Source organism: Nerophis lumbriciformis, linkage group LG02 (assembly GCF_033978685.3).
Source record: "Nerophis lumbriciformis linkage group LG02, RoL_Nlum_v2.1, whole genome shotgun sequence".
NCBI lineage: Eukaryota > Metazoa > Chordata > Actinopteri > Syngnathiformes > Syngnathidae > Nerophis > Nerophis lumbriciformis.
The window spans coordinates 14,149,722-14,175,425 of NC_084549.2; the positions used below are offsets into that span (position 1 = coordinate 14,149,722).

The 25,704-nt window shown below is 41.2% G+C and overlaps 1 protein-coding gene across 1 annotated transcript in view; it reads left to right on the forward strand.

The window, feature by feature from the left end:
* lzts2a (leucine zipper, putative tumor suppressor 2a) overlaps positions 1–25,704 on the forward strand; it is a 120,260-nt gene that overhangs the window by 22,245 nt on the left and 72,311 nt on the right. Inside the window, exon 2 of the mRNA XM_061941002.2 lies at positions 20,536–20,637. The gene's annotated coding sequence lies outside the window, so the exon portion shown is untranslated. The remainder of the gene's footprint in view (positions 1–20,535; positions 20,638–25,704) is intronic.

Sequence of the window (25,704 nt, forward strand, 5' to 3'; positions counted from 1 at the left end):
CCTGGGATTATAGGCCTCACCTTTTCTCCTCCAAACATATTGCTGGGTATTGTGGCCAAACAGCTAAATTTTTGTTTCATCTGACTACAGAACTTTCCTCCAGAAGGTCTTATCTTTGTCCATGTGATCAGCAGCAAACTTTAGACGAGCCTTAAGGTGTCGCTTTTAGAGCAAGGGCTTCCTTCTTGCACGGTAGCCTCTCAGTCCATGGCGATGCAAAACACGCTTGACTGTGGACACCTGTGTTCCAGCAGCTTCCAATTCATTGCAGACCTGCTTTTTGGTGGTTCTCAGTTGACTCTTGATCATCCTGACCAAATTACTCTCAGCAGCAGGTGATACTTTGCATTTTTTTTCCTGATCGTGGCAGTAACAAAACTGTGCCATGCACTTTATACTTACAAACAATTGTCTGCACAGTTGCTCTTGGGACCTTAAACTGCTTTGAAATGGCACCAGGTGACTTTCAATACTTCCATACAGTCAAAGTTTGACTGTATGGGTGCTCCAAAAAATAGATTGCAATTTTAATTTATTCAGATATTTAAATAAGTCATCATTTTTTTAAATTTAAAATTGTATTTAATTTTTAAATAAACATTTTTGTGATAGAAACATTAAACGACTATTATTGATATTACTGTTATTGATACTGTTGATTTTTTTTAATTTTTGGGTTACCTTTTTTTAGTATTTTATTTAATAAGTATTCACCCCCCGCGACCCTGAAAGGGACAAGTGGTAGAAAATGGATTGATGGATGGATGTTTTTTTATGTCTTTTCAATTGCTTTGTAAATTTGTATCTTAAGTTTTGTAAAGCTGGAATTGTGTTGGAGTTGAGGTTGTTCTATTTTGTTTTATTAGATTGATTAACATTCTGTGATTTTTGTAAGTAAACTTTAAAAAAATAAAATAAAATAAAACATTTTTTAGACCAGCACTGTGTACGTCAGTTGTAAGTTGTACGTCAGCAGCCAAGAGGAACTTTTGTAACTTGTTTTGAAAAGTTTTTATTATAATTTATTTACCAAATAATATGTTACAAGAATTGTGTTGAAGGAGATTGTCACACCAAGAATCGGAATTTAAAGGGGAACATTATCACCAGACCTATGTAAGCGTCAATATATATACCTTGATGTTGCAGAAAAAAGACCATATATTTTTTTAACCGATTTCTGAACTCTAAATGGGTGAATTTTGGCGAATTAAACGCCTTTCTATTATTCGCTCTCGGAGCGATGACGTCACAACGGGAAGCAATCCGCCATTTTCTCACTTTCGTCGGTGTGTTGTCGGAGGGTGTAACAACACGAACAGGGACGGATTCAAGTTGCGCCAGTGGCCCAAAGATGCGAAAGTGGCAAGAAATTGGACGAAATTTGTTCAAAATACGAGGGTGTGGGGAAAGCCGACGAAATGGTCAGTCGTTTGTTCCGCACACTTTACCGACGAAAGCTATGCTACGACAGAGATGGCAAGAATGTGTGGATATCCTGCGACACTCAAAGCAGATGCATTTCCAACGATAAAGTCAAAGAAATCTGCCGCCAGACCCCCATTGAATCTGCCGGAGTGTGTGAGCAATTCAGGGACAACGGACCTCGGTAGCACGGCAAGCAATGGCGGCAGTTTGTTCCCGCAGACGAGCGAGCTAAACCCCCTGGATGTCTTGGCTCACACCGTCCCTTATGCCACCGAAGATGATCAAGAGAAGAATATCGACCCAAGCTTCCCTGGCCTGCTGACATCAACTCCAAAACTGGACAGATCAGCTTTCAGGAAAAGAGAGCGGATGAGGGTATGTCTACAGAATATATTAATTGATGAAAACTTTATTCATTGCTCGCGGTTTTACGTAAATTATTATACATAAACTGTGTTTACCAATAATTTAGCTTAAAAGCATTTTTTTTTTTCAATCATTCGAGTACATTCGGGTAGTCTTGTGTAATGCAGTATTTTGTGTCTATTTAGGTATGGTTAACCTGAGTGCTGAAATCGTGGAAAAATATATGTTCTTAGCGCGCACTCTCAAAGTGCATGTTGTTGCCAAATGTATTTCATATGCTGTAAACCTAGTTCATAGTTGTTAGTAATTATCTTATCAGACAGTGTTAAGCCGCTGAAACCCGAGTCTGAATCCGAGCTAATGTCGCTATACCTTGCTGTTTGTTTGTATTGGTATCACTGTGTGACGTCACAGGAAAATTGACGGGTGTATATAACGATGGTTAAAATCAGGCACTTTGAAGCTTTTTTTTAGGGATATTGCGTGATGGGTAAAATTTTGAAAAAAACTTCGAAAAATAAAATAAGCCACTGGGAACTGATTTTTAATGGTTTTAACCCTTCTGAAATTGTGATAATGTTCCGCTTTAATTGTGAGGTGCCCAAAGATTCCCACCTCTTGTATCTAATTAATGACAATCTATAAATGCAGAAAATAAATGCTTTGTTCAATAAACAGGTTGCATGTCTGGAAGTTAATCTTGTAAATTAATCAGAAATGTTCTCATCATTGTGGGAACCCTAAAAATGTTTCCCCCTTCAGTACTAACTGTTTTATGTTGTTCTTCGAAGTTGTAATGTAAGCAAAGGTATTTTATACTCAGTGGTGTGGATATTTTTTTCCACTCAGCTTTTTTATGGTACAAATTCAGGCCAGCTTGGAGGATGCGACTGCTAGATGACCCCCTTGGCAGGGTCCACACAGGACCCTCCCTTGCTTCCTCTTTTCCTGTGTCAGCTGATGGACTTGAGCAAACTGTGGTGAGGTGGTCTTGTACAATCAGGGAGGCAAGGAAGAAGGGGATATGTGAAGGTTTACATCATGATTTCCTGCAAGCTCAAGGTGACTGGTTGGACTAGTCCGTGCTTCCTTAATGGCTGACAGATGTGTTTTCCTGGATTTGTTTTTCTGGGAAACTCTTGGGATTCCGTCCCAGCTGTGGTATGCGCCACATAACTCCCACTACCCCTCTGGTGCAAGAGTCCGCCTTCATCGCCACTGAGATCCCATGACATGAAGAGTCCCAGGGCCCGTCAGGCCTTGGATGGTGTCCTAAAACATTGATACATTTCCACCAAGTGTGACAATTCAGCTTAGTTTTTAGGTAAGCTTTAAACTTTTCACAATGGAAACAAAGTGGAAATGAAGCCAGTCTTCACTTTAAATGTGACTTCAGCTCAGAATGACGCAGCTAAGTGACCGAGGTGCCGCCGGCCTTTGTGTCGGCTCTGCATTATTCCATGGAGAATCGGTTATGGAGGATTGTGTCCATCTGCTGAGTGGGATTTCTTGTAAATGGGAGGCACAGCACGGATAAAAAATTGCAGGACGACGGGGGAGGAGGGTTGTCTTGTGTGTGATCAGCAGAAAACTGAAGTCCTCAGCAGGAGATGCTCAAGTGTGTGTTTGTTGGCTGAATTCTCAATGAACCGTACCAAATAATGTGATTTTTTTTATGCATCTGTCCTCAAGCTTTTGGAAACATTGGAAAGATGCATTGTCCACCAGATCTTTGAAGTTTATATAATACCAGGCTGGGACAGGGGCAGCCTCGCTGTGTCTTGGGGTCTCTTGGCGTCCCCCCCTCTGTCCCACCATCACTGAGGGCAGATATAAGTAGGTCAAAGTTTACTGGAGCGTCCTGTCTGAGTCGGGGGATTGGGGAGGTGAGGCTTAAGGGGGGCGTCTTTCGTACCAGGGACCACCACTTAACTTTTTGTAAACGCATTAATACTAATTCCAGAATCTGTATTTGTTGGTAGTTTGTTAGTGAAACTCTTACAAACTAATTTCTTGAGTTTGAACCACTTAATTAAAATTGTTTAATTGGGTTGGTAATTACTGCCTTGTTTTCTAAAATCTCCATCATTGCCATAGTGCTCTTGTATCACCTACTTGATGGTGCTGTATAAAATTGGTTGACCAGCCAGGACACCTCTCTTGCTTATTTAGCATTAGCGCTGATGCTAACGGTATTGTTCAGGTTATTTTGCAGTGCTTGTACACACTTGTGATCAAAATACTAGAGATGTCCGATAATATCGGACTGCCGATATTATCGGCCGATAAATGCTTTAAAATGTAATATCGGAAATTATCGGTTTCAAAAAGTAAAATTTATGACTTTTTAAAACGCCGCTGTACACGGACGTAGGGAGAAGTACAGAGTGCCAATAAACCTTAAAGGCACTGCCTTTGCGTGCCGGCCCAATCACATAATATCTACGGCTTTTCACACGCACAAGTGAATGCAAGGCATACTTGGTCAACAGCCATACAGGTCACACTGAGGGTGGCCGTATAAACAACTTTAACACTGTTACAAATATGTGCCAGACTGTGAACCCACACCAAACAAGAATGACAAACATAACACAACAGAACAAATACCCAGAACCCCTTGCAGCACTAACTCTTCCGGGACGCTACAATATACAACCTCCCCAACCCCCCCCCACTCCCCCCCCCACCTCAACCCCGCCCACCTCAACCTCTTCATGCTCTATCAGGGAGAGCATGTCCCAAATTCCAAGCTGCTGTTTTGAGGCATGTTAAAAAAAATAATGCACTTTGTGACTTCAATAATAAATATGGCAGTGCCATGTTGGCATTTTTTTTCCATAACTTGAGTTGATTTATTTTGGAAAACCTTGTTACATTGTTTAATGCATCCAGCGGGGCATCACAACAAAATTAGGCATAATAATGTGTTAATTCCACGACTGTATACATCGGTATCGGTTGATATAGGAATCGGTAATTAAGAGTTGGACAATATCTGAATATCGGATATTGGCAAAAAAGCCATTATCGGACATCTCTACAAAATACACTTGATTTTCACAGTTTTGGCAATTTTGACTTCGATAAAGCACAATTGGTAATGCATTTACTGTAAAACTGCTGTCATGCAATATAGAAATTAATAGATGCACTAAAGCTACAACAATACCAGTTTCTGAGATGACTCAGCAGGAGGTTGCTTTAACACAGTGGTTCTTAACCTGGGTTCGATCGAACCCTAGGGGCTCGGTGAGTCGGGGTCAGGGGTTCGGCGCAGGTAAAAACACACCCGACTCATCGTGTAAATAAAAACTTCTCCCTATCGGCGTATTACGGATACAGCAACAGCAGAAGTCACACTGATTTGCAGGTGTGTAATTTGTTGTGAGTTTATGCACTGTGTTGGTTTTGTTCTTTGAACAAGGTGATGTTCATGCACGGTTCATTTTGTGCACCAGTAAAAAAACATGGTAACACTTTAGTATGGGGAACATATTCGCCATTAATTAGTTGCCTATTAACATGCAAATTAGTAACATATTGGCTCTTAACTAGTCATTATTAAGTACTTATTAATGCCTTATTCGGCATGGCCTTATTATAACCCTAACCCTGACCCTAACCAAATAACTCTAAATTAAGTCTTTGTTACTTAGAATATGTTGCCCTAGTGTCCAAAAAACTCTAAATTAAGTCTTTGTTACTTAGAATATGTTCCCCATACTAAAGTGTTACCAAAAACATATAATAACTTGTCTTGAATTTGAAAAAAAAGGAGGGTTCGGTGAATGCGCATATAAAACAGGTGCGGTTCGGTACCTCCAACAAGGTTAAGAACCACTGCTTTAACACCAGAACTTCATACGGTGGCCTGATAGATGTTTTTGAAGGCAAACATACCTCTGTAGATTAGGTTGACTGCCTGTCATGTGATTTGTGGAGTGTGGTGGCAAGGTTTGACTGTGGAGCTGGGTTGTGGGGGGTTAGCGATTTGAAAGGTTGAGGTCATCTGGCTTTGCTGTACGGTGTCAGAGAGTGCATCAATGACCCCGTTAACACTGCATACCAAATCAGATTTTTGACGCGGATAATTTTTTTTTTGCCAGTCTTAACTAATCCGATCTTTTTGCATCAGATTTGGGCCACGTCAACAGGTAGTCCAAATCCGTTTGGAATCTGATCTTTTAAAATGTGACTGCAGTATAAACAGAAATGCGACCTGATTGTGACTTTTATTTTTTGGCAAGCTGCGTCATTCGTGTGCGCAGGAATAGACGTAACCCACTAGCAAAAGTGGATACGTCATCACGACATTCGGTTTCCGTGAGCAAAGTATTTTTTCGGCGGCCAAATTTTTGGTGCATCACCAGTCAATATTGCACAAATAATATAATATATGTACTATATGTATGTATATATATATTAGGGTTGTACGGTATACCGATACTAGTATAGTACCGCGATACTAATGAATCATATTTGGTACTATACCGCCTCTAAAAAGTACCGGTCCCCTCGCCCCTTTTCTATTAACGGGCATGACGGCGCGTCGTCGTCATGTCGTGACATTGCTGGTTTTACGAGCAGAGGAACATGTTCGGCAACGCACAATCAAGGAGTACTTACAAGCTCACAAGGTGTGTAGACCGAAAAGGGAGAATGGACGCTTTTTTCTTAAAAACTAACGATAAAGGTGAAGTTATAACACTGGAACGCCCTCAAGAAGAAGTGTTTTAAGACATGGCTGGCTAGCTAGCGGCTAACATCCAGCCGCAGTCTGCAGTGTTTTAGCTACTTCTAAATCACTAATCCTCGCCTCCATGGCGACAATTAAAGTACGTTTCTAACAAGTATCATCCCTGCAGGACGAGGAATAGCTAAACATGCTTCACTACACACCATAACTCACCGGCGTCACAATGTAAACAAACGCCACAGGTGGATCTACACCTAACATCCACTGTAATGATACCAAGTACAGGAGGGTGTCTAGTCGATACAACTATGACTACATCGATATTTTTTTAGCGTCACAAAATATTTTTTCCTTTTAAAAAAAAATTATATTATTTTTGTAAACTCAGGAAATACGTCCCTGGACACATGAGGACTTAAATGATGACCGATGTATGATCCTGTAACTACTTGGTATCGGATCGATACCCAAATTTGTGGTCTCATCCAAAACGAATGTAAAGTATCAAATAGAAGAATAAGTGATTATTACATTTTAACAGAAGTGTAGATAGAACATGTTAAAAGAGAAAGTAAGCAGATATTAACAGTAAATGAAAAAGCAGATTAATAATACATTTTCTACCACTTGTCTTTCATAATTTTGACTAAATAATAGAATGAGAAATGACACAATATGTTACTGCATATGTCAGCAGCTAAATTATGAGCCTTTGTTTGCTTACTTACTACTAAAAGACAAGTTGTCTAGTATGTTCACTATTTTATCTAAGGAAAAAATTGCAATAAGAAACATATGTTTAATGTACCGTAAGATTTTTGGTTAAAATAAAGCCAATAATGAATTTTTTTGTGGTCCCAAAATATTGGTATCGGGACAACCCTAATACATAATATATATATATAATTTATTTAGATTCTGAAGAAATAGTGATTAATGTGTACGCTGTTCCATATTTGCTTACATGTTAGGTACATTGCGTACGTTGTGTACGTAAATGAGTTGAAAAATAAAGTTAACGTAGATCCACACTGATGTTCGTGTCTCCTCTACTGAACAGCCATAACATGATTAGAACGCTCCCAAATATTACATGATATATATATATATATATATATATATATATATATATATAAAAATATATATATATATATATATATATATATATATATATATATATATATATATATATATACACACACACACACATTTATACAACTTCCTTTGTTTTCACATTGGGGCCATATTCGTGCTTGTGCGCCTTAGTACTTGAGTCTGATTAAGATCTCATTATACTTGCAGTGTAAACAGTTTTTGAAAAAATCTGATTTGGTGCACATTGGCCTGCAGTGGGGCAGCATGGTGGCACAGGGGTTAGTGCATGTGCCTCACAATACGAAGGTCCTGAGTAGTCCTGAGTTCAATCCCAGGCTCGGGATCTTTCTGTGTGGAGTTTGCATGTTCTCCCCGTGACTTCGTGGGCAGTGTTGGGACTAACGCGTTACTATGTAACGCGTTACTGTAACGCCGTTAGTTTTGGCGGTGACTAGTAATCTAACGCGTTATTTTTTATATTCAGTAACTCAGTTACCGTTACTACATGATGCGTTACTGCGTTATTTTACGTTATTTTTGATGTAGTATCGGCTAGAAACTGAAGATCTGAGTGTGTTTTATTGCAGCGGAGCAGTGACGTGCTTCTGAATCTTCCTCTGCGCTCTGTGTGTGTGTGTCTGGGTATGGGAAGGGGGGGGGGTGCGCAATACAACGTAAACCGTTGGCCAACCAAAAAGTAACCACAGAACACTATCGGTATAGCGTTCTGTGGTTACTTTTTGGTTGGCCAAGCGGACGTGACGACAGGCTGTCCTCACTCAGGTCCGCACGGACTTGGAGGGGGCGTGCCTTAAACCCGGCTGGAAATCGGGAGAAATTTGGGAGAATGGTTGTCCCGGGGAGAGGCACTGAAATTCGAGAGGGTTGGCAAGTATGAGATATTCTCACTTCTTTTCTTTTGTCGAGCACAAAGAAAAGAACATTTTAGTTAAATGTAAGTTGTGTCTTGGATCAAAGATCCCGTCTACTGCCCAAAACAACAATTCAAATCTGCTTGGTTAGGCTTTGTGTATGTCACGTGTGCCTTCCTTAGGTGAAGCCAGGTTTACAGCTATGTTGTTATTATGCTGTTTGTTACTTATGTATGTTATGTTGCAGCTATTTAAAATAGTTTTGTCAATTTGTTCTGGCCTGAAATAAATTGGCCCTTTGAAACATATCTTTGTCTTTGTGTGTTGTATGTAGACCACATTGCTTAGCAGAGTTCAGTGATGCAAATGCATGTCAAGTTGATCAACAGATTGTATTATTCTCCAGTGCAATAACAGTACTGAAATGATGGCTAAAAGGGCATTAATGGGAGCTTTAAAAAAAAAAAAAAAGTAGAAGTAACTAAATAGTTACTTTTCACAGTAATGCATTACTTTCTGGTGTAAGTAACTGAGTTAGTAACTGAGTTACTTTTGAAATAAAGTAACTAGTAACTGTAACTAGTTACTGGTTTTCAGTAACTAACCCAACACTGTGTTGGCCCTGCGATGAGGTGGCGACTTGTCCAGGGTGTACCCCGCCTTCTGCCCGATTGTAGCTGAGATAGGCTCCAGCACTCCCGCGACCCCGAACGGGACAAGTGGGAGAAAATGGATGGATAGATGGCCTGCAGTGTAAACGTAGTCAATAACTCTTTTCATGGCTGAGTGCATAATAAAGGACTTTTTAATAATTAACAATTCATTATTTAGTTAATTGTTCATTTTCCCTTTTGCCAAAAGGCAAATTGTGCTGCTGTCGCTCCATCTTGATGATAGGACATTGCTAGTGCGAATGCTTATTATTTGTAATTATTGTGAGTGTACTTTGTTGCGTGGATTTTTTTTTTTTTTGCTTAAACTCATAGAAAAAAATGTGATGTGATCCCCAATGTGCGCACAGAGGGAGGTGGGAAAGGTGCACTTGTGCTGGAAACATCTTCTTGATGAAACCATAAATTATATAATATCTCAAACGCTTTATCTCAAACGTCTGCCGACTGTCGTCGGAACCAGGATTTGCTGGCGTCCTGGCTTTAAAATGTTGTAGATCAAGCTGATGAAGGTGCAGGAGGAGAAGAGGGGCAGCGGCTCGGATAAAATGAGGCCAGTGTCATCCTGTCTCATTTTCTGTGTAGGGGTTGGGAAGGGATTAGCATCACTTACATAAGTGCCCCCTCCCACCCTACACACAGAGACTCACTCACCCTATCCGATCTCCCCCTCTTTAACTAGCCCTTCTCCCAAGTCCACAAGGTTGGTGTTGGCCTAATTGTTATGTCAGCATGTTTTGTTTTCTTCTCTTACGGAGAGTGAAGATGGTGAAAATGATCAAGGAATGGGAAAAACTGCTGCAGAGAGATAGTGTGTGTGTCTCACATGTTGAAAAGGATTCAAGTCGAGGTTTACAGGCGCCATCTGAGGGAATTGGAGGGAATAAGGAGAAAAAAGGGGAGGATGGAAGAGTGTTGGGGCTGGATGAGATAGTCTATTTATAGTTTATTCCCCCTGTTGGGTTTTGGACCGCATGGCCCAGCGCAGCACAGCTCAGCATCCATGTCAGTCCTCGTGTCAGTCTCCATTAGCTCTGCACACACACACACACATATTTACTCCAAGGGCGTAAAAATGCCTGTCACGCAAACGTGGGAGCACTGACCTTTGCCACCCAGCTGTGAGTTAAACGCCCACACTGTCTCTGTGTATGTCAGTAGGTGTCCATGCTCTAAATTAGTCCGATTTCTCAAATAGTTTGGCTCCTACAACACACCTTAATCCGATAGTGTTCCGTATTTGAAAAATCGGACTAACACACCTGGATTATGCGATTGGAAACCAGATGTCTCCGGGGGCTGTGTGTGGCCGGAGAGGACCCTTCGAATCGCGCATGCGACACCCTCAACGCGCAGGATACAACTCTGAATCAGATACCAAATAAAAATAAAACATACTGCAGCAACAATTGTAATGAAGAGGAGACTGTTTCACTGTTTCACAATTGAAGTTAAAAAGTGGCTTTGGAGCAATCAATCAATGTTTATTTATATAGCCCTAAATCACAAGTGTCTCGAAGGGCTGCACAAGCCACAACGACATCCTCGGTACAGAGCCCACTTAAGGGCAAGGAAAAACTCACCCCAGTGGGATGTCGATGTGAATGACTATGAGAAACCTTGGGGAGACCAAATGCAGTGGATGTCGACTGGGTCTGACATAATATTGTGAGAGTCCAGTCCATAGTGGATCCAACATAATAGTAAGAGTCCAGTCCATAGTGGGGTCAGCAGGAAACCATCCCGAGCGGAGACGGGTCAGCAGGGCAGAGATGTTCCCAACCGATGCACAGGCGAGCGGTCCACCCCGTGTCTCCACTCTGGACAGCCAGCACTTCATCCATGGCCACCGGACCTGTGTGTCTCCCCCTCCACAAGAGATAGGGGGGAGCAAAGGAGAAAAGAAAAGAAACGGCAAATCAACTGGTCTAAAAAAGGGGGGCTATTTAAAGGCTGGAGTATACAAATGAGTTTTAAGATGGTACTTAAATGCTTCTACTGAGGTAGCATCTCTAACTGTTACCGGGAGGGCATTCCATAGTACTGGAGCCCGAATAGAAAACGCTCTATAGCCCGCAGACTTTTTTTGGGCTCTGGGAATCACTAATAAGCCAGAGTTCTTTGAACGCAGATTTCTTGCCGGGACATATGGCACAATACAATCGGCAAGATAGGATGGAGCTAGACCGTGTAGTATTTTATACGTAAGTAGTAAAACCTTAAAGTCACATCTTAAGTGCACAGGAAGCCAGTGCAATCAAAGCTGCTCACACGGTCACTAAGGTGGACACTATGTTTGACACATCAACTTAATGTGTATTATATTTATCCATGAGAGCATTTTTGTTGTAAATTGTGAGGTGTGTCTGTTAAAATCATGGTTGTTTTTACAAATGATGACAGATGTAAACAAGAGCATGTATTGTCTTTGTGTGATGATGTAAATGAGGTGTGGTTGTATTGTAAATTAAGTATGTGTCAATGAAAGGGCATTTTATGACTTTTCTTAATTTGATTACATGCTATAGTATGATTTTATTGTCATAATTTTATTGCATGATTTTCGTATCCCTTTAATTTAGGTAGCCAGGGACTGCAGATGGAAATTAGCTATTTAGCTATAATCTGGTGCAGAACACATTTGTCTTTGAGCTGTGCATTGTCCCTTCAAATAAAGACTAAACTAAACTAATTTGCTTCACAAATTAAAAGAACAAAACATTTTGAAGTGCATCAATGGTAGACAAAAAGAAACCAATTTATTTAAGAAGGTAACTAAGGAAATATAGGCTTAATTTGGACTCCCGAACGAAATACGAAGGAGATGAAAACTAATGAAGCAGGTGTATTAAAGGTGAATAATAAGGCGTACACAAACCTCTTTACGCTGCATGTCTGCAAGCCAATTGATTCACTTTCCGCACCACTGGCAAGATAGTACAGAACAGTAGCAACCTTCTTCTTGATATCAGTCAGGGCACAAACTTTTCCTTCGGATTTAAAACTCTTTCCGTCGATCCACAGAACCTCTTGAATGAACTTTTGACATTCAAAAGTTCAATTTCCACGATTTTCGTCCGAATATTCCTTCGAAAAAACTCTTCCGCCGGTCTTTCTTTGCATCCACCCCGATACATTCTTGGTAGTAGCAACATGTTCGTAATGCAATCCAAGATAATTTCTTGATACTGTTTGCTATTTAACATCAGCATAGCCATGAGAGACGTAATATTTGTAATCTGTGCCAATACTAGGGCAGGGCAATGTACCAAGTTTGTAAGATATATCGATATATTTTTAAACAAGATATGAATTATGAAAATATCTTAATATATCAATATAATTTATTTCACGTTAAAATGACCAAACACCATTAGTTGTGTTCCTTGATTCCTTGATCTAGTCCCTAATTCAACCGTCGAACGCGACGGGTTTGTTTGCCTCATAAAAGTCCTCGATCTCATTGTCATCCCACTGGGTTGAGTTTTTCCTTGCCCTGATGTGGGATCTGAACCGAGGATGTCGTTGTGGCTTGTGCAGCCCTTTGAGACACTTGTGATTTAGGGCTAGATAAAAAAAAACATTGACTGACATTGATTGATTGGACTTCACATCTAGGTGTGAAAATACAACAAAAAAACGTAGAGAATTTAGACTAATTTAGTGCATGGAAATGTAGTGAGTATGTCGGCTGCACAGGACCCCACTTGTCCCTGCTCCAATAATACACCTACTTTAAAGGGGAACATTATCACAATTTCAGAATGGTTAAAACCATTAAAAATCAGTTCCCAGTGGCTTATTATATTTTTCGAAGTTTTTTTGGAAAATTTTACCCATCACGCAATATCCCTAAAAAAAGCTTCAAAGTGCCTGATTTTAACCATCGTTATAAACACCCGTCCATTTTCCTGTGACGTCACATAGTGAAGCAAACACAAACAAACATGGCGGTAAGAACTGCAAGCTATAGTGACATTAGCTCGGATTCAGACTCGGATTTCAGCGGCTTAAGCAATTCAACAGATAACGAATGTATTGAAACATATGGTTGTAGTGTGGAGGCAGGTAGCGAAAACGAAATTGAAGAAGAAACTGAAGTTATTGAGCCGTATCGGTTTGAACCGTATGCAAGCGAAACCGACGAAAACGACACGACAGCCAGCGACACGGGAGAAAGCGAGGACGGATTCGGCGATCGCCTTCTAACCAACGATTGGTATGTGTTTGTTTGGCATTAAAGGAAACTAACAACTATGAACTAGGTTTACAGCATATGAAATACATTTGGCAACAACATGCACTTTGAGAGTGCAGACAGCCCAATTTTCATCAGTTAATATATTCTGTAGACATACCCTCATCCGCGCTCTTTTCCTGAAAGCTGATCTGTCCAGTTTTGGAGTTGATGTCAGCAGGCCAGGGAAGCTAGGGTCGATAGGGGGTTTAGCTCGCTCGTCTGCGGGAACAAAGTGCCGCCATTGCTTGCCGTGCTACCGAGGTCCTTTGTCCCTGAATTGCTCACACACTCCGGCAGATTCAATGGGGGTCTGGCGGCAGATTTCTTTGACTTTATCGTTGAAAATGCATCTGCTTTGAGTGTCGCAGGATATCCACACTTTCTTGCCATCTCTGTCGTAGCATAGCTTTCGTCGATAAAGTGTGCGGAACAAACGTCCAATTTCTTGCCACTTTCGCATCTTTGGGCCACTGGTGCAACTTGAATCCGTCCCTGTTCGTGTTGTTACACCCTCCGACAACACACCGACGAGGCATGATGTCTCCAAGGTACGGAAAACAGTCGAAAAAATGGAAAATAACAGCTGATTTGACTCGGTGTTTGAGAAAATGGCGGATTGCTTCCCAATGTGACGCCACATTGTGACGTCATCGCTCCGAGAGCGAATATTAGAAAGGCGTTTAATTCGCCAAAATTTACCCATTTAGAGTTCGGAAATCGGTTAAAAAAATATATGGTCTTTTTTCTGCAACATCAAGGTATATATTGACGCTTACATAGGTCTGGTGATAATGTTCCCCTTTAAGTAAAAGCATAGACATGCACTAACAGAACATCATTCAATAACGCAAAATGCAAGCATTTGCAACATGTATTATTCCGCATACATGCAGAGAGGAAGGACTGTCTGGTTTTGATCATCCCAACTCTTTGCCACGTCAGGCCCAAGAAACAGAAATGGGATTATTTTCCATTTGTTTTTGTGTCGCCGCCAACACACGGCTGATTGGCGTTTGTAGGGAACTGTGACTTCGCTGAATAGCTTTAAGTCATCTCTGTCAGCCGTGGCTTTTTGCTCACCATCCGCTCATGTTTAAAGCCTCCTTCCAGCGACTGTAGCCAGATGCTGACAGATGCTCCACTTGAGTGTTTGTAGGAGCCCTATGGCAACTTCATCTGTGCACTCCATTTTCCTTTTTGAGTTGAGGAATCTGCACATAGAAATGTAAGGCGGGGGACAGAGTATACAGAGAAGATAAGAGGACATGCACTTGAACGAGCTACTTGATTGATTGATTGATTGATTGAAACTTTTATTAGTAGATTGCACAGTACAGTACATATTCTGTACAATTGACCACTAAATGGTAACACGCGAATAAGTTTTTCAACTTGTTTAAGTCGGGGTCCACTTAAATCAATTCATGGTACACTACTTTAGGGACAAGCTTTTGACACTGAAATGTGAGAATGAAAACATTCCTTTTTGCAGAGTTTGTTCGTCTTTTGTTTTTACTACCTTCCGCTCGCTTACTCTTGAACGGATTGCATTACAATAGTGAGCCGAGCATGATGATGTCTCAATGAAATTGAATTGAGTCAACTGACACCATAATATGCTGTCAGCTCGTACACTTTTTGCCCTCTAGTGGCTCAAGGTGAAACCGCACGAGTCCCATCCATCGTGGAGAGGTAAGGTACATGCTAACAAGACTGGAGTGAAATACAGCCCACAGATGGATTCATCAGAGCAGCACTCGCAATCGCAGTTCCCACACATTTTTTTCCTTTACCTCCAGGATGAATGGCTCTCATTAATCACAGCCATTTGTCTTCTGTTGTAAGTTTTAGAGGTCAGCGATTAAACATTGTTCCCTGCACACTTGCCAACTCTCTCTCTTGCTTTCTCCTAAAGGATCACACTTGCGTTGCCCCTACATCTGCTTTGCTTTTTTTTTTCCTGTCGACCAGGGTGTCGTCTGCCACGTCTTTACTTGACGAATGCAAGCCAGAAATTGAGGCAGCAGCGAATCATGTTTTATGTATTTGTGCTTACACAATGTGAGCACAGGCTGAAAAGTGGGCCAAGAATCATACGGGGCAAATTATGATAACAAAGAAGCTTGACAAGCAGCCTCCACAGAATGCATTATGAGTGTGTTGCTAATGTCAGAATAGGAAAATACAAATGTGCTGTGTGACCTGACAGCTACACTACTGGGAAGTGCGCTGTTATTTCCACTCATTTAGTGCTGGTTGTTTGGATGAAGTGTCTGAGTAGTAGACTGAGGGTGCATGAATTGGCCTTTTGGTAATTACCGTATATAAGACAGTGGTACCTCAACCTAAGACAGTGCTTCTCAATTATTTTAAGTTACGCCCCCCCTTGAAAGAAGAAAATATTCCGCTCTCCACGGTGACTATCACAGGCCTCGAACTTGAACTTTTTATGGTCAAGGCAAGTGTTGCCTTAAAGGAGGGCTCATATCTTAGGGCACCAAGGCAAGTTAGAAGAGCACCAAGGCAAACATTATTTTCTTTCGAGGCCGGGGCTCCAAAGCATGCAAGCATACATTATATATATATATATATATATATATATATATATATATATATATATATATATATATATATATATATATATATATATATATATATATATATATATATATATATATATATATATATATATATATATTGCGTTTTGGACCAGTTGTTCCTCCCAGGGAATTCAAGTCACAAGTCGCTCCCAAGCTCTTTACGACACTTAAAGCTGAGTTGAAAAACCACCAGAGACAGAATAGGTATTTTGTAATATATTTGCAAAGCTCTACAGATATACATTGAGACCAGTCCAGCATAGAACATTCAATTGCGCCGCTAAGATGGTCTGTTTCCCCCCGACCAAACCCTCTCCCCTCTTAAGTCCCTGGCAGTCATGTCTCTCTAGCCAAAACAAATGCCCATTATCGCTCTTTCTAACATTCCAAAGCTTCAAGGTTAACACACACAGTTTACTTGCAGACAAACAGAAAGAGAACAAATGGAAAAACACGAGCTGTTTTCAAATATGACTATGAAATAAAAGAAGTAACACTTAAATTCGGATATATGTAAATATCTGCCTCCGACCATATTCAGTATACATATTAGGGGTGTAACGGTATTTGTATTTGTATTGAACCGTTTCGGTACGGGGGTTTCGGTTCGGTTCAGAGGTGTACCGAACGAGTACACATGCTAGCAGCGACCGGGCTAGGACAACATGTAAGAGCCAGAGCTGGAAGACCCTCCACGTCAAACGTGTTGCACCTTTCCTGCTTCCGGCTCCCAGACCGTAGTAGAGGAGTGCAGGGGAGACACTCCTCCAGGGCCGATGTATTCACGGGGGCAACACCCTCCACTCTACCCGGCAGTGGGTCTCCACAGCTCCGAACTACAGGGTAAATGACGAGTCCGGCGATTAGTTGCAAATCGTGGCTTTATTGAGGTCTTGCACACAGCCAATCCAACAAAACACTAGCCACTCCCCGCACTCAGCTACCGCTCCCTCACCTCGCTCGCCCACACACTCACCTCACATGCTGTCACATATTAAAGGGCCACACAGACACGTACGCTACTCTCATAACACATGCTAACCCATTTGAAGCGTCACCACCGTATTCAAGCAGCCTCTCCTCGGCGAGTCAGGCAGGGCTAAAGCAATAACAAATGATTTTATAGCAGCAGATATAAGTCCATATTGCATTAAAAACTAGATTTTGACCCACTTCTATGGTGGAAGAGCAATGAGCCCATATATCCTCTTACTGCCAAGTTAGCCAGGCTGGGGGGGAAAGAAAAGTTAATCTGAGGCTGAGTTGACTTGAAACTGTTTAATGTTGCACTTTTTATATGTAGAAGAAACGTTTTGTCATTTTATTTAATCTGAGCAACAACTTGAGGCAATTTAATGTTGATTAACGTGGACCCCGACTTAAACAAGTTGAAAAACTTATTGGGGTGTTACCATTTAGTAGTCAATTGTACGGAATATGTACTGTACTGTGCCATCTACTAATAAAAGTCTCAATCAATCAATCAAAAAAAGCACTTTATATGTAGAAAGGTTTTGTTAAGAAACCATTCTGAGCCTTATCTTATTTAATTTTTATTTTATATATGTTGACCACATTAACCCTGGCAATGGACCCTGTGTGTATACTGTATGTATGTTATGCCATTGTTTACAAATTTGGCAAATAAATAACCAAAAAATTTATATTTTGTTGTTTTCTTACTGTACCGAAAATGAACCGAACCGTGACCTCTAAACCGAGGTACGTACCGAACCGAAATTTTTGTGTACCGTTACACCGCTTTTTGTAATATTATTTTTTTTTAAAGTTATGTACATTTATATGTAGATGATGTATCGGGACAGAGCCATTAAGAGTTTGAGCAGAAAATTTGTGATATAAAAATTAACTATACACAATAAAACATTAACAAAATGCTGTGTCACATGAATGTATTTTGGAGTAACACCTTTGTGACATGAAAAAAACACAATGTAAAAAAACCTTGTTTACTTTTTGATATTAAAATAAAACACAAAGCAGTTTGGCTAATGAAGATGAAGTCTAATAAATAAGTTTTGTTCTTCTCTTGGTTCAGTACAACAATTTTGCCAACAAAAATAAAGAGGAGTGACACCTTCACATCGAATACACAATCTTCCCAGCCTTCGTTCAATTCGATGAGATGACAAAACATTTTAGCTAGTATTAATGTTATTTGAACACTGATACAGTTTGCAGTTAAATAAAGGACGAGTGAACATCCCAGTAAACAAATTAAAGACTTTATAAACAAGTTGGAGTCTTGTTCACGAGTGAGGGAAGAGTGGATCGTGAGATCAACAGGCGGATCGGTGCGGCGTCTTCAGTAATGCGGACGCTGTATCGATCTGTTGTGGTGAAGAAGGAGCTGAGCCGGAAGGCAAAGCTCTCAATTTACCGGTCGATCTACGTTCCCATCCTCACCTATGGTCATGAGCTTTGGGTTATGACCGAAAGGACAAGATCACGGGTACAAGCGGCCGAAATGAGTTTCCTTCGCCGGGTGGCGGGGCTCTCCCTTAGAGATAGGGTGAGAAGCTCTGTCATCCGGGGGGGAGCTCAAAGTAAAGCCGCTGCTCCTCCACATCGAGAGGAGCCAGATGATGTGGTTCGGGCATCTGGTCAGGATGCCACCCGAGCGCCTCCCTAAGGAGGTGTTTAGGGCACGTCCGACCGGTAGGAGGCCACGAGGAAGACCCAGGACACGTTGGGAAGACTATGTCTCCCGGCTGGCCTGGGAACGCCTCGGGATCCCCCGGGAGGAGCTGGACGAAGTGGCTGGGGAGAGGGAAGTCTGGGCTTCCCTGCTTAGGCTGCTGCCCCCGCGACCCGACCTCGGATAAGCGGAAGAAGATGGATGGATGGATGGATAAACAAGTTGTGACAACGTTCACGAGACATCTGCATGTTTACTCACATCATTAACTCTCAGTCACAGCACCTGATGAACACTGTACTGAGAAAACAAAAGCAACATCAAATAGTTTTCTCCTTTTCTGTATACTTTTAGTGTGGGGACAAGTGCGTCTGTCTACAATATTGTCCACACTTGTCTCCATCTAAACACAGCAGTGCGCTCTTAAACGCACGGCGGGAAACAAGGGAAAATTACGTTAAACCAAGCGCTTGGCTCCATTTACTCCGAGGGGAAATCTCTGGAGCAAAGTCTGTGTCGTTAGTCCGCATGATTATCAAGCCAAACGACTCTAATGCGCATGCGTCTGACTTCGTGTTGCCTAAAATGCATTAATAAATGACGTTTTTTTCCGCAAATTATCATTATACCGTTTACTGTTACGGCATGTTCTTGCCGCCGATGTTGGTCAATTTTTTAGGGCATTACGGCAAATGACGAGGGCGGTTGCGGCAGTTACTGATCAGCATACCCAAAATGATACACCACAGTCCTCAAGTAACTTAATGTGATAAGCCCCGCCCACCAGTGGAATGGAACCTGACATCACATACTGACATGTCTGCTCCCTGCTGTGAGGACATATGCTGTCACTGCCATGCAATCTACTGTATCTATAACCAAGATTAACAATCTCTCTAATCTGCACCCGGGGGTGTTGCCGTCAGACACTCAAGCATGGTCATTAGACTTGCATCTGAATAAATGCACCCCCTAACCTTTTAAAGCTAATTTCTTCTCCAAATGGACCCCTGCTGTGCCAACACCATCTGTGCTCCTTGGGGACACCTTGTTAGGACCCCAATACCTGTAACTAATGTTTTTAATGCACTTTTCGCATCCGTCGTTCCCATAAATCTGAGCTCAGGGTTTGGCAAAAGACATCTGGCGACCCCACGCCTGGTTCCCGAAAGCAGCTTGCAAGACTCGGCCCAGACAGACAGCCCCCCAAACCAAAATCAATACTTGTATCGCATCACTTACCTCATCAGCGGCACAGGATGAAAGTGTAGAGTTGGGTCGCAGAAGAATGCCAACAAAAAAACCCCACAATGGGAACATCAAAATCTGCTTTTTGGGGGAAATTATAATAATAACCTATTGGTACTGCAAGTCTATCGCAGTGGTGCATCGTCCCAGCTCTCTCTTTAAATGGTGTCACAGTAAAGGAAATAAATGGAAGTGTTTAAAAAAAAGCATAAACATTTACAACATAGCTTATATCTGCCACCTGGGTCGAGTTAAAAATAAACTGCAGATTTGTCTGCATACAGAATGGGTGCAAATGCATCACACTGTGTTCCGCGTGCTACCAGGTGGGGGCAGTATTACCCCCACGGCTGTCACCTTGGCCAGTGTTTCCAAACCTTTATTGCAGCAGGGCACATGTTTTACATTAGAAAATGTCATGGCATAACAGCACCAAAAAAAATGTTGGCAACAGGTGGATACACAGGTTAAATGTGTAACTCCTGTCATCTAATGGAAGATGATTTTATTGTTCTGTATGTCAGAATAATGTACATCACTGACATTTTCAGATTGATCAAGTCATTTCTAACCAGCTAATGTGTTTACTTGGACTTTACCTGCCTCTGTAATATCAGCGTCTATGTATCTGACGATATCTAAATGTGTTGTTTCTAGGCTGGAAGCCCAGAGATGAGCGGTCTCTTAGGATGAAAACCGTCTTCCACCGCCCTGTCTCCCCCAGACCTGCAGGAGGAGCACGTCGGGCCTCAGCGTGAGGTAAAGAACTTTGCTGACTAACACCCCCGTGCAGTGCTGGAAGAGTCAATTACGAGTGACATATTTATGGAAATGGAGGTCTTGGCCTCTGCCTTTGAAGACTCCGTTTAGGGGATCGGGTTTTAGGTATGGATGGCAGTCGGAGAGTGTGGGCTGAGTCGGCGGAGGGGGGTTCAAGGGGTCAGGAATTCACAGCTGAGCCTGTATTGTTCCATCTGGCACCTGGCTGATTGCATTACCTCAGACAAGGTGTGTCGCCGGGCTCCAAATCACTTTTTTCTTCCTCCATCCGCCCGACTGCACTTCAATTTTAACACATTTCCTCATCACGCCAAAGTTTGTTTGTGTTGTAGCCTCCTGCAGCCACCCAATGCCGGAGCCTGACCTTATCTTGTCCGGGGGGAATGCGCTGTTTGCAAGATGTGTGTTGAGATAAAAGTGTGTGGACAACAACACAGCAGCAGCTGTCTTCCTCTCCTCTTTCCACTAATTTCCACCATGACAGCCTTCCTTCTTTCCTCTCTCGTTTGGTTCAGGGCGCTGAGGCCCCAGCTGTCTCTGTCTCTCAGTAACTAACCTTCATGACACAAAGGGCTCACTATGTGGATAACAACCCTATTTTTTTGTTGTAATGTGACTTAAACCCCACCAATCAAATAAATGGGCAATCAGCAATATTTGATGGGTTGAATTTAAATTCAATGTGTCATCCCCATCAGGAAGGGTTTAGTTTTGAATAGGGATGTAACGATATGAACATTTAATATCACGGTTATCATACACATACTGAAATCTTTTGAACAAGTTTTTTTTTTATAAATAAAATGAATAGTTAGAAAACTCACTATTTTGTTTCTTGTGCTTCTCTGATAGTGTTTGGTTCGCATATTTTGTCTGTTTTAATGGCTAAGCTTTTATTATTTAAAAAATTGGTTTGTACTGTAAAATAGTGTAACACATTATTATTTCTGACAGGCATTGTGGGGTCCTATTCTGTTCAGCAGTCCTTGAACACACCGTGAAAACACCTCCATGTCGTATTCCTTTGGGTATAGAATGGTCATACTGTCACAGGAGAGCACAGCTTGTAGGTTCAATGTGCACAATTGAATATCTTAGTTGCTCAGACAGCAATGTGTTTGTATTAGTTTAGATAGGGAGATGTTTCTTATTGGGGAAAGACCTAAATAGGCCATTTTCCACCTGTAACCTCTCGTTCCTGGAACTATAGGTTCCTGTAGAAGTGTGTGATTTGTGTTTCCACCGCATTTCACAGTTAAAAGTTAAAGTTAAAGTACCAATGATTGTCTTAACAGTAGTTAAAGTTAAAAGTTAAAGTCCCAACGATTGTCACACACACACTGGGTGTGGTGAAATTTGTCCTCTGCATTTGACCCATCCACATGTTCACCCCGTGGGAGGTGAGGGGAGCAGTGAGCAGCAGCGTGCACCGCGCTCGGTAGTCATTTGGTGATCATAGTTATTATGGTAGTTTATACTTACAGGCTGATGATGTACCGAGGAGTGGTTTAATATATTTCTACACTGATACCATGTAAATAAACAGACACTATTAGGTCACAGTTATTTTACTAAAAAATAAGCACATGAAATACAAACCAATAATATAATAAATGATATGCTTTAAAAATAAAGTGCACCGAATTGTTCATAAAAAGTCAGGCTTTTGTTCTCAAGATTATGATGGCGGTCGTGTATTTGAAAAATAAGTTATAGGAACGCATCCAACAAACGGTGGGTCTAAGGTGCGCGCCTGCGCAATTGCGCACTGCTCACGCGTCCTCTGCGCACAAAAAAAAAATACCGCGCACAAATAAAATCCAATCTGAACTCAAAACAAAATAAACATGACTATTTGTTCTGTAGGATTTTGCAATGCAACTGCGTGAGTGACTGGTGACAACAACAGATAAAACCATGTTCATCAACACTGTTCGATTATTGTAACATTTGTCAAGATGCTTTAAATAGGACAGGAACTCCATTGATCACTTTATTGAGCAAAACGGTTTGTATTCGGCCGTAACCACACTAAAAACATTAGCAAAAAACGTCTATCTTGAAAAACTGGTCATTTTCTGCCACACAAACCAGGCTAAAACCAATTCTTTGTCATCTTTCATAACATCAGCCGCTCGTTCTCTCTCACCTGCACTAACACATGGCACTTAGCCACTGATGCGTTTATGACCACACAAAAAGTCGGGCAACTCCAACACCACACAAAGTGTAAATTCCCGGTCGTTACGCTAAGAACCCCAAATCAGATGTGTGCTGATTATTAAAAGATTTAATTTATGAATATTAATCATGATATGCTGTTACCAGATTACATAAATGCTAATAAAAAGATATGTTTACAGACAGTTACAGGTAATGTACACTTTTCCCATGCTTACATCTCATTGTGCAACATGGGAATATTTTAAGGGAAACTACAAACCCCATTTCCATATGAGTTGTGAAATTGTGTTGGATGTAAGTATAAACGGAATACATCCATCCATCCATCCATCCATTTTCTATCGCTTATTCCCTTTGGGGTCGCGGGGGGCGCTGGAGCCTATCTCAGCTACAATCGGGCGGAAGGCGGGGTACACCCTGGACAAGTCGCCACCTCATCGATGATTTGCAAATCCTTTTCAACCCATATTTAATTGAATGCACTACAAAGACAAGATATTTGATGTTCAAACTCATAAACTTTATTTTTTTTTTGCAAATAATGATTAACTTAGAATTTCATGGCTGCAACACGTGCCAAAGTAGTTGGGAAAGGGCATGTTCACCACTGTGTTACATCACCTTTTCTTTTAACAACACTCAGTAAACTTTTGGGAACTTAGGAGACACATTTTTTAAGCTTCTCAGGTGGAATTCTTTGCCATTCTTGCTTGATGTACAGCTTAAGTTGTTCAACAGTCCGGGGGTCTCCGTTGTGGTATTTTAGGCTTCATAATGCGCCACACATTTTCAATGGAAGACAGGTCTGCACTACAGGCAGGCAAGTCTAGTACCCGCACTCTTTTACTATAAAGCCACGTTGATGTAACACGTGGCTTGGCATTGTCTTGCTGAAATAAGCAGGGGCGTCCATGGTAACGTTGCTTGGATGGCAACATATGTTGCTGGCTTTTCAACTTTGCGCCTATAACAATCTGGATGGTTCTTTTCCTCTTTGGTCCGGAGGACACGACGTTCACAGTTTCCAAAAACAATTTGAAATATGGGCTCGTCAGACCACAGAACACTTTTCCACTTTGTATCAGTCCATCTTAGATGAGCTCAGGCCCAGCGAAGCCGACGGCGTTTCTGGGTGTTGTTGATAAACGGTTTTCGCCTTGCATAGGAGAGTTTTAACTTGCACTTGCAGATGTAGCGACCAACTGTAGTTACTGACAGTGGGTTTCTGAAGTGTTCCTGAGCCCATGTGATGATATCCTTTACACACTGATGTCGCTTGTTGATGCAGTACAGCCTGAGGGATCGAAGGTCACGGGCTTAGCTGCTTACGTGCAGTGATTTCTCCAGATTCTCTGAACCCTTTGATGATATTACGGACCGTAGATGGTGAAATCCCTAAATTCCTTGCAATAGCTGGTTGAGAAAGGTTTTTTTGAAACTGTTCAACAATTTTCTCACGCATTTGTTGACAAAATTGGTGACCCTCGCCCCATCCTTGTTTGTGAATGACTGAGCAATTCATGGAATCTACTTTTATACCCAATCATGGCACCCACCTGTTCCCAATTAGCCTGCACACCTGTGGGATGTTCCAAATAAGTGTTTCATGAGCATTCCTCAACTTTATCAGTATTTATTTCCACCTTTCCCAACGTTTTTGTCACGTGTTGCTGGCATCAAATTCTAAAGGTAATGATTATTTGCAAAAAAAAAATGTTTATCAGTTTGAACATCAAATATGTTGTCTTTGTAGCATATTCAACTGAATATGGGTTGAAAATGATTTGCAAATCATTGTATTCCGTTTATATTGACATCTAACACAATTTCCCAACTCATATGGAAACGGGGTTTGTAAATGTGTCAGTGAGGGATAGGAGGACACAGGACAAACTGCTGGCCATCATGGACAATCCTGCCCACCCACTCCACCAGACAATTGAGAAACAGCGGAGTCGTACTCCAACAGGCTCCTTCAGCTTCGTTCCCACAGTGTTCGATTCAAGAACTCCTTAATTCCGCACTCCATCCAGCTGTATAATCACTCGCCATACAGCCATAGATGATATCTGCCTATTTTCTGACACCTTCTATGTTAGCTACTTCTCTTTGTTTTTATTGTCTATTTTCTTATTTCTGCTGGATTTACTCTCTAATTTATGCTGCAGCTGTCACATATACTGTAATATTGTACATGGTAATTGTTATATATTTTATATATGATATCGACATAATATAATATATCAGTATATATAATATACTGTACATATATTATGTAAATATTACATATATATGTTATATTTTATATCGCTATATTTAGTCTATTTATACCTGCATTGTCCTTTCCATCCTTACACTTTCCATCATTGTAATTGAGCTACTGTGTGGAACAATTTCCCTTGTGGATCATTAAAGTTTGTCTAAGTCTAAGTCTAAAGTTTGAGGGTATTTCCTCTTGTTTTTGTGAAAAACATGAATACCTTGCTCATTTTGCAAAGCGGACTTTGTTTTTATGGCAATACATCTGTGATACGCGAGCATTTAAAGTGGAGACATGATGTTGTACATTTGGAAAAAGGATGCATTTTAACCTCAGTAAGAGTGTTAGTTTCTACCTTGCTAGCTAGTAACAAGAGTGAGACGAAGTTGTGTGAAAAATAACTATCATTTTAGCCAAAGTCACATCAATTTAAGTACGTTTTAAAGGCACTTTAACAAACGGCATCCAAACACACACACACACACACACACACACACACACACACACACACACACACACACACACACACACACACACACACACACACACACACACACACACACACACACACACACACACAGTGAGAGAGACTGACAGGCACC